Raw genomic sequence first — 14,411 nt, forward strand, 5'->3', positions numbered from 1 at the left:
GTACATATAAGTGTGTGTGTGTGTGTGTGTGTGTGTGTGTGTGTGTGTGTGTGTGTGTGTGGGTGTGTGTGTGTGTGTATGTGTGTGTGTGTGTGTGTGTGTGTGTGTGTGTGTGTGTGTGTGTGTATACATATATATATATATTTATATAAATAGATATATATTCACATTTCAGCAACCGTTTGGTGTGTCTTCTCAAGGAACAATACTATAAAAATAAAACTTGTGCAGGTTGTAGATCAGTACAGATTTACTGTAGTCTAAAAATAACTCCAGAAGGTTAGTGATGAGAGCAAAGCAACGGGTTGGTGTGGGAGAACTTAGGAAAACAAATATTGCATCTTCAAACTGGATCAGATTTAAGACAGTTTTGAAGATGCACTCCTTAAAATGTCTAAAAGGATTGGAGATGTTTACAATTTACAAAAGCAAGTCATTGTATGTAAAATGGAATGGTCTTAAAAACGCACAATCCCTCATCTTATACAGTAGCTCACAAAAGTCAGTACACCCCACACATTTTAGCAACCATATTTGTATGTCTTTTCAAGGAACAATACTATTGCTTGAGAATATTTTAAAATAGTCAATGTGCAGTTTGTATAGCAGTACAGATTTACTGTCCTTTCCCTTCTGCAACCTCTAAAGCAACGCTGCAGCACTCATGAGTCTGTTTTTTAAATCCAGCTTCTGCACCTGACGCACAGCACGAGGACTCGACTTCTTTGATGGACGCTTGCGAGGTCTGTTCTGAGTGGAATCCATCTTGGAGAACCTCTGTATGACCCTGGCCACTGTACTGTAACTCAGTTTTAGGGTGTTACTGATCTTTTTTGTGAAGAGCAACAATTCAAATTTTCAAATCCTCAGAGAATCTTTACCATGAGGTGCCATGTTGAACATCCAGTGGTCAGTATAAGAGAATTGTACTCAAACCACCAAATTTGAACTCCTCGAATACAAGATACACAAAATTTGTATGGTTCTGTCAAGCAGACAAAAACATAAACATGATTAATAGGACATGTGGCTTTGCCTGGTTACACTACATACAGCTGTTATCACTGAGAGTGTACTCACTTTTAATAACAGCTATTTAGACAATAATGGCTGTATGCTGAGTTATTTTCATAAGACAGTAAATATGTACTGCTCTACAAGCTGCACCTACAAGTTTTATTTCTATTATATTGTATTCTCTTGAGAAGATATACAGTGCAACCTCGATACTCGCGGGGGTTACGTTCTATGATCCCTCGTGAGTAACAAGAAATCGCTAGGTTTTGACTCTCCGTTTGATGGTTCATTTTTCAAGGGGGCTTGTACATGTACTGTACTGTGAACTCAACCAAAATTGTGAATTACTTGTCATAAATGTTTTATCTACTACTTTAAATGAATAATACAATTATTAAATTGTTTTTCAAAAATGTAATGTAATTTATTAGTACAAACTAAAATGTTTAAAATGTTACTCTGAACTTTCGAGCCACTCACGGCTTATCGCGAACTATCAGATTATTTCGCGAGTTACAAATAGTCTGGTACTAAATGAAAGGTTGCAAACTATTGAGTTTGCGAGTATTGGGGTTCCACTGTACTACAATGGTTGCTGAAATGTTGGGGGTGTACTTACTGAGATACTGTGTTTGTGTGTGCCTATATATATATATATATATATATATATATATATATATATATATATATATATATATATATATATATATATATATATATATATATATATATATATATATACATCTTAATGGTTATTCTTTCATTGTTACTTTGTTTTTATAATTAAACCCAAGCACCAAATTTTGTTTTTCATATTCAAACAAAACATGAATATTGAATTCTAGGGTTGGTTTGCAGGACAGACATCTTCTAGATCATTGGTTGTCAAAGCTTTTCCATTTAAAGCCCCCAACATGTGGTACCTCACTGTCTGGTTCCCAAACCAAATATTTGCCCTGGACAGTGGGACATTAAAAATTGACAAAACTGGAATCTACAGAAGTTCTACGGTTGTTGCTTGAATGTTCTATTACAAACATTTTCAAACTGGAACAGAACCCAAGGAACTGGAACTTATGCTTTGTATAATAAACAGAGCATAAGGGTTAAGTTGCTGGAGAATGGACATGAATTGTAATTGTCTACAGTGGGTTTATAGCTTCTGAATTTCTGTGTTAGGACTCTTGTTCTGTGACTATTTTTTGGATTCATCCCTCACGTGGATAATTTGTCAGTCCCTGTGTTTACCAGTGGCTCTCAATTTTGCATTTGAGGTTTACATGTTTATCCATATCTATAAAGTTTTAGTGCTTGGACCCCAGTTATACAGCATGTGTCTAGAAAGCCTTGCAAGGAGGCCTGTGGTGTACAGAGAATAACATAAAAAGAAAAGGAATGTTACCAACACTGGTCACCAGGTGTGCATAGCAGAGTAGTGTATGACAAGAAGCAGAAAACTCCTTAAAAATGCCAGACATATGATGTTCACTTATGTCTTTAGTCTCCTTAAATTCTCTTTTGAGTTTCCACAGTGGCATTCCACCTTGACAGACCAATTACGGGGTTGGTCTTTGTCTCCCCAGGTGTTATAATTCATTACTTCTCAAGCCCATTGACATGTCCTCGCATGCAGATTTATTAAATAAAAAAGTTTCACACAAATGTAAAACAATGTCTTGTGCATGTATGCACAGTCGTGTGAAGATCTAACAAAGACTCTGGTCTACATAATCCTTGACTCAAAAGTTAAAAATATACTTAAATAGACCTATCTTAATATTCCTAAAATTGGTTTCTTACTAAACAAGCAGTGGCAGGCCATCAATGCCAGAACAGCCTTAAACACTCAGTGCAGGTGCCTGTAGCATACAGTATATGTTGCTTTAAACTACTGCTTTAACCAATCAGATTTCGAGTAACACAGAGACCATCTAGCAGGCGTACAATAATCTCAGCATTTTTACGTCGTTTGATTGAATGGTCAGAGGGAGCACCAGTCAGGGCTCGCAAACCACATCTGTAGCAAACTGCACGAACTTAAAAATATTTTATGTGGATTTACTAGCTGCCTTTTTCATTCCACAATGGCTGACAGGGGAGAAGAAATTGATTTGGTCACAGATACAATTTACAGGGACATTAACTGTTCAAGAAAAGCTAGACATCTTGAGGAAAGGTCAACCAAAACAGCTTTTTAAAGAACCGTTTGTACTTTTGCAGTTCCGCTATTTCATGTCATTTACTTGCTATTTGCACCACAGGTTGGATCCCAACTGCATGTAAATGCATTTCTACTTGTTCTTGTATAGTGCCAATAAAAAAATAAAACTACAGTACATTATATGCCTCTCTAAAACAACATGTTTTGATGTTGCCAGTTTCCTCACATTCCCAACATTTCTCCTGCAAATATTTTAAAGTAGCAAGGGACGGCATATTTTTCTCAAACGTATGCATGGAGTAAAATGTAAGTCAAATATATGTCAAATATAGTGGAATTTAAGTTTTGCTATAGTTAACTAAAATAAGAACAATGTTGAAGGTATAGCAGAACATCTCCAGGATCTATTAAAAGGCATCAGAGCTCTAGGAGATAATATATGTCGAGCTATTTATCTGGAAAAGAATCTGCCACTCGAAGACATTGCTATGGGATATTTTTAAATTCGATAAATCCAAGACATCTGTATACAATAAATGAGTACACCTTTTTTTCATTTTACATTCTTTCTCTTGCCATATCTGTAGTTGATGGTCATACAGCTCGTGTCAGGTGTTACAGCGTGTGGATTATTGACAGCGAAAAGGGCAAAGCTCATCATTAGAGAGTGCAGACACACATAAACTTTTTAATTTTCATCCGCAAAGGTCAGTTGTCAGAAAGTATCGAGCTGGCCAAAGGTGAGCGAAACATAAAATAAAAATAGGCAAGCTAGGAAGGGGGGGCGTGGGGAGTGCTGCGTACTTCACTGTGCACTGTGTTCGTCCCACTGCTGTTATTATACCAAGTCAGATCATTTGGGTTTGAAAATACATTAAAGTGTATACAGAGGAATCGTTTTCAATACATTAAACTGACTTGAAACACTACAATAAATGGACTAAAATACTATAGCTGACATTTCCAGCCATGTGTGGCTCTTCCTTAAACTGTTACCACAAAGCTGGAAACAAACAATTGTTCCAGCTGAACACAAGATTCCAACACACTTTTAAAATTCCCCTTCAGACTATTCTGGGAAGATGCTCCACTCGATTTTGGAGTGTAATTGTGGGGATTTTGCTCATTTTGGCAGTTGGTAAAGTCTGGTACTGATGTAGGTGAGGTGAGAATGGGATGCAGTTTGAGTTTCCAAATACAAGTGAATGGAAAATTTTATATTAACGTATCCTGTGTGCCTCCAACTACTTCTTTGGTCTGGAAAAGAACTGCATATGGATGAAGAAGTCGGGTGTTCTGATACTTTTGTCTATATAGTGTATATCTGAAGGTTATTTCTTTATATATATATATATATATATATATATATATATATATATATATATATATATATATATATATATATATATATATATATATATATATATATATATATACCTTCAAATCCGTAGTCCAATGTCTTCACTATTGTATAATTCCCCTCTCTGAATAATTTTTGTTGTTGTTGTTGTGACTGAGGTTAATTATTATCTCACCCTTAACATTTACATTATTCTTACTCATATAACAATTAAAAAATATTTATTTATTTACACTATTCTTCCAAAAGTATTGGGTCACCTGTATGGTATGTGATTTTTTTTTTTATAGAATTGCATTCCACATTTAGTTCCAATTTACTCTTAAATTCCCTCCAAATTCCCTCCAATCTTCTGGGAAGATGTTCCACTAGATTTTGGAGTGTGCTTATAGACATGTGTGTTCATCAACCACAAGGGTATTACAAAAGGCAGCTACTGATGCAGGTGAGGAGACCTGTGGTGCAGTCAGCGTTCACATTCATCCCTAAGGTGTTCAGCAGGAATGAGATTGGAGCTCTACAGCAGGCCGCTCAAGATCTTCCTCTCCAAAACATGTAAACCAGATTTTCAAGGAGCTCACTTTGTGCACAGGGGCATCGCCATGCTGGAACAGGTTTGGGTCTCCAAATTCGAGTATATGCAAAGTTTTATTAGAGCGCATCTGAAGACATTCTGTACAACTGAGTGCCTCCAGCTTTGTGGTAACAGTTTGGAAAAGAACTACATATAGCAGGAAAGGTCATATTCATAATATATATATAATATTATTATAGAAAATGTCTAATCAATCAGATACAAGAATACACCACTCATACTCTGTATATTTCCCCCTCGTTGAATAAGCATTTTGTTGTAACTGATGTTAGTAATTATTTCACCCTGCATGTTCCTTTCTCATACAACAATTGAAGTTGAAAATGAGCACATAAAGAACCGAACATAAATAAGGACTATATTACGTGTCAAGTGCACATTCGAAGGTCACTGCATGTTCAGCGGGTGAAAATGGAAAACTGCACTTTAATTGAAACACCTGCCGCCAAGCAACCTTTCCGGTGTTCCTTCGTGCTCAGCTACAGTTGCATTATGAGATAAGGTATTATTACCCAAGCCCCCCCACCTCCTTTACACATGCCTCATGTGGGGGAAGGTAGGGCATGAATATTTGGTGTGACAGCTCGGTACAATCTTGTGACGGTAGCGCATTAATCAAAGGCACCTCGCCTAGAAAGGCACACTAGAAAGCCATAACGCAGCTGACATGCTGACAGCCCGATAACATTTCACAATGTAAATGCCAAACTAGAGAAAGAGAAGTGGCAAGAACTTAAAGCGGGAGACAGAAAAAGTAACAAGTCGGTGCCTCAACAATATGATTTTTCTTGTTCTTTTTTATGTATTAAAGTCGTGTTCTATTCCTGCCAACGCTTCTTATCATGAAGGGTATAAACATGCACCAGGAACCAAATACAAAACAAACAGTCTTTACACTGCCTGTGGAGTCAAAACACTATGTACAGAGACGTCTGAGCAGTCACCTGCTACATTTACAGCTCACTTCAGATTTTGTTCTTGAAAAAATATAAATCTTCGAGATGAGACATATTTCGCATACTTTGCTACTTTGAAAAAATTCTTGAAATGAGCAGTATTTTTTTTTTCTTTGTTAGTTCCAGTTTTATACATGTTGTTTAGGCAAAAGCTACTCTATTTTTTCAAGTTCATTCATTCATTTATTCATCCGTTTGTTCTTTTGTTTATTCATTTATCTTCCATTACTGTTTAATTTACTGTTTAAGAATCCAGGATCATGGAGAAACAGTATTGAGACAACTGACTTTTTTTAGCCATTATGTGGTTCCTCCCCAAACTGTTGCCACAAAGTTGTAGGAACATAATTGTATATCTTTAGATGTGGAAGCATCCAAAATTTCACATTACCTGGAAGACCCAAACCAGTTCCAGCATGACAATGCACCTGGGCACAAAACCAGCACTATGAAGATATGCTTTGCATGGGTTGGAGTGAAAGATCTTGAGTTGGCCTGCTTTAGAAATCTGACCTCAACCCTTGCTATTGAAAAAATTTGTGATAAATTGGAACACACCCCAGATCACCTCACCCTATATTAGTATATGACTAGTGATTAGTAATAGCGTTGAGGCTGAATGAGTGCGAATCTTCACTCCAAAATCTAGCAGAACAAAAGAATTCTTAGAAAAGTGAAGGAAATTATAACTGCAACAACATTGGGACTGAATATGGAATTGATTGTCCAAAATGTACCTATTAATTTTATGCTCAGGTGTCCACAAACTTTTGTCTGTATGGTCAATAACCTGTGACTAACAGAATCATTAGACTTCAATTTTTATTTTTACTCTAAATCGAGTGGCTCACGATGTCCTTTGGGACCTCATTAAAGTTCAAATCGTCCCAAATCAGTATGTTGAGTTCGTACCATTCAAGTGCAAAACAAATAAACCAGACTGTTTGGAGGGGGGTTTGTGGGGTGTTGGGTTGAAAGACTTGAAAGGTCATGAAAAAAATAAAGCTGTTAAATTGAACAAAAAAGACAAAAAATGTATGCGCAAATTATACACTCAGCACACAATTGCTCTTACGTGCAATTTCATGCAATCTCACGATTGCTCTTTCATGCAATTATCCAATGAGGCAATTATGTGGCAACAGCACAATGTGATGAATATATAAATAAATAAATAAATAAATAAATAAATAAATAAATAAATAAATAAATAAATAAATATTGCTCTGGTTAATATTTATATTCATCATTAAAATACAGAACAATGTGATCTCGGTGGAAGGGATTTTCAAATCACAGACTGGTGCGCAAAACAAAAAACATCCAGTGCCGTGGATGGAAACACCTCAGAGGAATAACTGTCAGCCTGTGTTGACGGTTGCGATAATTCGAATAACCATTCTTTCCAACCACAGAAAGCTTTTGAAGCATTCAACCAGGAAGTGGATTCTGAGGCTACAGTAAGCCAACAATTAATCCATGAATCCAGAATGATTTCATAAAGGATCTTTTTTTTTTTTTTTTTTTTTTTGGTATTCTCAATTTTTATTTGGTGTTCTTTTTGTTCTTTTTTAATGGATGACAATGCAGATAGTGTGACTGTGCTTTTTTTTGTTTTTTTTAAAGCACCTAACATTTATCTTGTGAGCCTCCAAGGTCTAAAACATCAGCATGCACTATTACTGGCACAAAATGGTGTCTTCCTGTAATGAATTGCCAACTATGCCATTCACACACACACACACACACACACACACACACACACACACACACACACACACACACACACACACACACACACACACACACAAACACTAAAAATGATCAAGAGGGATGTCAGGTTGTTGCCTTCCGTCACCCGGATGCCCATGTGGGATTGTGAAACACCTGTTTCTCTCCAGACCTGCTCCATCACTGTTTGTTTTGAAAGGAGTCATGTAGCTTCAGAAGAATATGACTGAGCTCACGTTAGATCCTTGGAAAGAAACAGAAATCAAATGCAAAATCAGTCTTATGCAAATCTAAAGGACATAGTAGCTTAGAGGCTAAGGTATTGAACTTTAGATCTGAAGGTCATTAGTTTAAATCACAGCCACACTAAGCTTCCACTTCTGGGTCCCTGAGGAAGGCCCTTAGCTGCTCAGTTGCATGAATAAGATTAAATGTGAGTTGCTCCAGATGTCTGCCAAATGCCGTAAATGTAAATAAATTGTAATGAGCAAGGGCAATGTCTGTGCTTGGCTTGTTCTAGCATGGATACTCTAAAGGTTCCCAATTTCCCCCAAAAAAACAGTATACAGTGAAACCTCGATACTCGCAAACTTGACACCCGCAACCTTGATAGTGTGCAGCATTTCATCTGGAACCGGTGGCAATCCAATTTAAATAGATCAGAAAATACACAAGCAAAAAGCCTTCAAAACCTGCGTTCCTAGACACCCTTAAAACCAGAAAAATGGGAGTCTGACCCTCAAGGTCAACGTACATAAACTCTGCGTCGCGAATTCCACGTTCCACCTCTTCGAACGCTTCACCAAATCCTTCCAAGAACTTGCTTTCAAGTCAGAGGTGTAAATGAGAACCCTTTAAGCACTGACAGCTTACACGTGCCTGCGTTCCTGCCGGTATCTGTCACATTGACTCGTTTCACTCCCCTCCCCCTTTTGTACTGAAACGCGTTCACGTTCTGTCATCTTCTTTCGGAAATAACAAGACGGGCCGCCATTAGATGTGACAGGGGAACGTGCGAATTGAAAAAAAAACCTGCAGGACTTCAGGCTGCCGAGGCCTGTTACTATAGCAACGTCAACCTGGCTTGCCCGTGTTTCTCTTCTTTTTCTTCTTAAATAGTGGTGCAATAGAGAGAAATAGGTAAAAGAAAAAAAGAAAGAAAGCAGGGGTGTGAGCATCAAACTTGGAAGACTCGGAAATAAATAAACGGTAAGGGAAAGGCGTTTTTTTTTCATCCATTTGGATGAAAGAGGGCGCCGAACAAAGGCCGCACGCAGGCCTAGAATGAATGGAGAGATGTGTCATACATGCAGCAGTGGTGTGTGCTAAACGTCATGCCTCGAGGGTCTGGAACGGCTAATCCAATCTGCTGACACACTGCTGCGTAACCGGTCTCATCCTCAAACCGGCCTAAGACACAGCTGCTTCTCAACACACAGCCAGTACAGAGCGGCGCCCTGCGGTCAGAAAGCACGATCTGCTCTACTGACTAACATGGTGTGTGTGTGTGTGTGTGTGTGTGTGTGTGTGTGTGTGTGTGTGCGCATGTGTGTGTGTGAGTTTCAGACTTCTTAAGTTCACAAAAAACTACTAGAAGTATCATTTTCTCTACTTTTGAAAAAAAAAAAAAAAAAAAAAAGCAGAGAGTATTGACCATCTTTTTGTAAGTGGAGAACTAGTTTTGTTCGTATTTTGACACTTGTTGGATGGCGTCTTTCTCATTACATTTAGGTTTTCGAATGTCGAGCCACAGAGGTGGATAGATGCGCCCCGACTTTCTCTATGTACGAAAGGAAAACACAAAAACGAGACAAAACATGAGGCATTTTGGTAAACAAATAGACATACGGAGAGACGCAACAAGCAGGTTCAGAGGTTAACTCTCTGGTTGACTGATCATAAGGTCAGCGGTTTAAGCCTCAGAACCGCCAATCTGCCGCTGTTGGGCCTTTAAGAAAAGCCTTTAAAAAGCCGTTTGTGCTTCCTGACAAGCTGGGATATGTGACAAACTGAAAAGTGGAAGACTGGTGGTTAAAGCTCTGGGTTACCAATGATAGGGTCATGCGTTCAAACCTCAGCACGGCCAATCTGCCATTTTTGGGCCCTTGAGCAAGACTGTTCTGCTCCAGGGGTTCCATAGCCTGCACAAGCTGGGATATGTGAGTTAACCTGGTAAATCATGGTTAAGGTTTGGGTTACTTATCGGAAGTAACATCCATAAACCGCCTCCTTGGCCTTCCTCTTTTCCTCCTTCCTGTCAGCTCCATCCTCGGCATTCTCCTCCCGATATACCGCATCTCCCTCCTCAGCACATGTCCAAACCATCTCAATTTTACTGCAATGCACTGTCCCTCTAATAAACTCATTTCTAATCCTGTCCATCGTCGTCACTCACAACAAAAACCTCCACATCTTCAGCTCTGCTACCTCCAGCTCCACCTTCTGTCTTTTACTTAATGCCACTGTCTCTAAAGCATACAACATCTCAGGTCTCACCACAGTCCTATAAACTTTCCCCTTCAGTTCTTTTTTTTGCGAAACCAATTTATTTATGAGCAGATAAAAACTTAACTGGTCAAACACGCAGCAAGTCACCAATCATGATCGAGCACACGCTCTGTTTTAAAGTTGTTTTGATTGCCGCTTTGTGGTATCTACTTAGCATGAACATACAGTTCAGCGTCAGTTAAACAGTAAGCAGACCATTTCGAGAGGAATAAATGATGAAAGAAACTCATGACTTGCCACAACACCCGTGGCTTAATTTATGCAATTTTTATGAAGTAGTTGAAAAGAAGATTTTGGGCTCATGATAATTTGAATAGATATCACTTAGTGTTTGACTCATTAATATTAGTTTATGAATTGATTGGTGTGCTGAGCATACTATTTGAGTGTTTTCACATAAACTGAGTTGATTAAGCGTCTTGATTAAGAGTCTTGTGACAAAAATAATAATAGGAACATTATAGCCTTAATAAATCATAGTACTTTAGATACTTAAGTATATTTGAAGGCAAATACTTTTGTATCTCTACTTTAACTCAAGTACATGGTTTGTGTACTTTGTCCACCACTGACTAGGAGAACCAAACCAGTTCCAGCATGACAATATGTCTGTGCTCAAAGCCAGATAGATAAATATATGGTTTACATGGGTTGAAGTGGAAGATCTCCTGCTATTGAGCTCTGACCCTCAACCCTATTGAATATCTTTGGGATCAATTGGCTGCAGCCCAGGCCTCCTCACCTCAACTACATCAGTACCTGACTTTACTAACAATTTACATTTATGCCATTTGGCAGACCCCCTTTATCAAGGGACCCTTACATTAATCTCTTCATACAACTGAGCAGCTATGGGCTTAAGGGCCTGGCTCAGAGGCCCAGGAATGGCAGCTTGGTGTGGCTGGGATTTGATTTCACTATCTAACTTACATTCTTGTGGCTGGATGAGCACGAATCTCTGAAAGGTGGAAGCTTGGTGATTGGCATTGGACTTTTTCTCTGAAGGGCATGAGTTCAAATTCCAGCCACACCAAGCAGGCACTCCTAGGGGCCCTGGGCAAGGCTCTTAACTCCATATCTGCATCAATTGTATGAATGAAATCAATTTAAGTTGCTCTGGATAAAGGCATCCTCCAAATGCCATAAATGTAAAGGTAAATCTCCACAAGCACAATAATGGAACATCTGGATGATATCAGCAAATGAGCACTAAATGTTGAATGCTGGATGTTCAAAAAGCACATGGCCAGGAGTCCAAAAATGTTTGTAAAGCTAGCTATAAAGTGTAACATATTGATTAATAATGCTAAAAAATATGTATGATGCCAAAAGATGCATCATAACATGAGACGTTCCTTAGACATATAAATATGATGGTATTGCAGCTTTGTTTTTTTTTTATATTTCCGTGTTTGCTTGTAAAGTATGATTTTGTGTGTGTAATGGTTGGACATGCTTTATGTAGGGTAGCGGATGTAAACCATTAACAGGACAGAGATAAAACCCCGCGAGCGCTGACGTTCGGGATCCAGATGACATAAATCAGGGCTCTAGTCAGCCCTGTGCGACTGTATTTCATGCTCAAAGAGTCCGCCATCCAAACACATCCAGGCTCAGCATTAATCTCCATTAGACAGCAGTTCGGCTTGGCCCCAAGCCTGCTGGACAGCCCAGGGGACCTTAACTCAAACACAGGCAAGACCTATGCTCAAGTACACACCCAGGACCGTGCCCTCCCTCTGCCCTGTGCTAGTAATCACCCTCCATATGCCTGCCTTACAGCTTTGCCCAGACACACTCCGTCTATTCTATCTGATTTCTCTCACAGATAAAGGTGCAGATATAGAAGGGCAAACAGGCCGTAATATCAGAATATTAGCTGCACTGAGATATATTTTATTTATGTCCTGGTGGCTGCACCAGAAAGTAGAATCCGCAATATAACAGAATGTAATCGCTAAAAGGTCCCTTGATTGTTATACTTGGATGTGGTTTCTTGTGTTAATCAATCCAAGAATAAATAACAGCATGTTTTGCACTTGAAATGACTCCTGTGGCTTTTTAGTCTTGTTTTTTATTTATTTTTATTTTTTTATTAACAAGAAGCAGGTTTACAAGAGGTCATGTTTTCTTGTAATTAATTATTTTGTCATTCTGTAAGGATTTAACAGACTTTTTTAACCTGTTTTCTTTTTACATTTATCCCATTTAGCAGATGCCCTTATCCAGAGCGACTTACATTTATCTCATTCATACAACTGAGCAGCTTTGGGGTTAAGGGTCTTGGTCGGGGGCACAGCTTGGCAGCTTGGTGTGGCTGGGATTTGAACTCAAGACCTCCAGAGCCAAAGTTCAATGCTTTAACTACTAAGGTACCACCTCTCTGTAATACATTATAGAGTATATTCTTATAAAAAATTGCAAGAATTGGACAGTGATGGACTGAAAGAAAGTTCTGTGGACAGATGAGTCCAAATGTGATATTTTTGTATTTTTGTAACTTCTGTACAACTGAGACCAGGAGAAAAGATGTTAGCAGACTGGCTCACCCCCACAGTTCAACATGGAGGTGTAAGCATACTGGCTTGGGGTTGTTTTGGAGCAGGGAAGGTTAAAGTATTATTCCGGGTGAAAGAAACCAACATGGCAACCATTTCGTACTTCAACACCAAGCAATTCTGTCTAGACTGCAGCAAATTTAAAACCGACTTCACCATACAACAAGACAATGAGCGGGAAATTTCGTTCAAGCTCTGTAATCGTTATTTAGAGAGCCAACATTAGGCTGGAGTGATATCATGGAATGTCCTGCCCAGTCACCGCACCTAAATCCTATTGAACATCTCTGGGATGAACTGGATGAGTGGCAAATTATTTCAGCTGAATGTTTGGAGAAATGAACTGTCCAGATGTTGAGAGTGTGTAAAGCTTGTATTTATGTTAAATAGGATTTTATATATATATATATATATATATATATATATATATATCATTTCATTTCATTTCATTTCATTTCATCTTCTCCCGCTTATCCGTAATTCGGGTCGCAGTCTAAGCAGATTCCCCAGACACTTCTCCGTGTCCAGGGATCGGGCTGTCAAGGCCCCCGCCTTCGACTGCTGCCCAATCCTCTCAGCACCGGTCCCTTACGGTCCCTGCTGCAGGTGGTGAGCCCACGGGAAGATATATATATATATAATTTTTTTTTTTTATATATATATATATATATACTTTTAAATTTTTTTTTGTTTGGTCAAAGTCAATCTAAAAGACATTTTTGGAGGTGTTTGGAGCTGGCTAGTGCAGGACATGATATCAGCAAACGTATGTATACAGGTAGGCAGTGTGTGCTACTTAAACACAGATAGATAGACAAATAGATTTATTCATTTCAAAGGGAAATTCAAACATAATATATCATAACATTCTTCATATGTTCTTCAGAAGCAACAACTGACCTTACCTTCATGCCTGATTTATGTTCTGCCCTGATAATCAACCAGAAAAGCAAGTGCCAGATCTTAAATCAACCAGGGTTTTTTTTAAATTACAAGTATGAGTGAGTTTTGTGTACCTGATGGAGCATATAATGAGGGATGAAATAAATCTGAAATATAGAAATATGGACTAAAATCTAGAATTCAGTCCATCAAATCATAACAGTGCTCTGGATGGAGCTCTCTTCGATTGGAATCCACGCTGTGCAGCTGGGGATGGTTCCACCTCAACAGCCTAATGATCTATGAAGTTCCCTTTGGAGACTGGTTCCTTTTGAAGGTTTCTTCCTAATACCATCTCAGACACAGATTTTTCATTTATTATCAACAATGTTATGCTTATCAGCTGGATACTTGAGTGCAAATGATTCATGGAAACTTTTAGTTCAAAGTTTTGGGTACAGTTTATATCAATTTTCATGGTTCTTGAGTGGAAACTTTAATACTAGTATCATGTATCTTTAGGCTGTTTAGGTGGATCAATCTCCAGCAGCAGCAAGGATTTTTTTGAGAATCTAAACCCGAATAAAAGGTTTTAGGATTTTAAAGACCGGTCAAGAGTGCAGAAGATAAACAGGATCACTGG

This window comes from Silurus aristotelis (genome assembly GCF_946808225.1).
Source record: "Silurus aristotelis genome assembly, chromosome: 6".
NCBI lineage: Eukaryota > Metazoa > Chordata > Actinopteri > Siluriformes > Siluridae > Silurus > Silurus aristotelis.